We start from the raw sequence: 851 nt of genomic DNA on the forward strand, positions 1-851 counted from the left end.
CCCCCCCCCGCCGAAAGCCAAGTTTCCTCTTTGCTGTTTGCAAGTCCCTTCCTTCCACCAAGTCACCTTCTTCAGCATCTAAGAGAGTCCAACCCCAATGGGAAATACCAGGAACTGACCAGGTGGAACTCAAACCTGTGGCCAAATGAAGCTGCTTTGCTTGATTTTTATTTAAAGTTCTTTTTTACTTCATCCTCAAATGATCTGGCACCTGGAGTGTTGCTTTTTACACCCTGTAAGGAGATGGAGCAAATCTTACTGCTGAGGAGTGACGCCTCTGAGCTCTGGCACAGCTCAGCTCTCATCCAGAAGAACGGCAAGAGAAGGGGGAGGGAAAGAAACCAAACAGGTAGAGAAAGTCAGAAGAAATATAACATATCTGACCTGGAACACAAACTGCTTCTGTTAAAACCGCTGGTAAAACCAGGAGTTTTCTTATGAGATACTGAAACTCTACTTTCTCTCCAGGTATTTCCATCTGGTTGAGCAGTTTGTTGGTCAGGAAAATGCCATTTTCCCCTGACTGCATGTGATGTATTACAAAGAACACCGACTGCCTCGGGTGACCCTCTGGATGTGTGTATACATGTTTTTAGAGGGAATATAACGATGCTAAAAAGAAAGGTGTGTAGCAGTCTCCTCACTCCCTAGATCTGTTCAAGTCTAGGCACTTGTGTGTGGTGTACTCCAAGCAGGTAAAGACTGTGTAAACACTGAGTCCTTCGAAAGCAACCTTCAGCTTCTCCAGGCATCGCGCGTGGTCTGAGCAACACACAATATCAACCTTTAAACCATCCCAGCTTTTGCGATCCTGATGTTCTGGACCGTGATGACCACAGAAATGCTCTATC

This window comes from Buceros rhinoceros, unplaced genomic scaffold, assembly GCF_000710305.1.
Source record: "Buceros rhinoceros silvestris isolate BGI_N320 unplaced genomic scaffold, ASM71030v1 scaffold3341, whole genome shotgun sequence".
NCBI lineage: Eukaryota > Metazoa > Chordata > Aves > Bucerotiformes > Bucerotidae > Buceros > Buceros rhinoceros.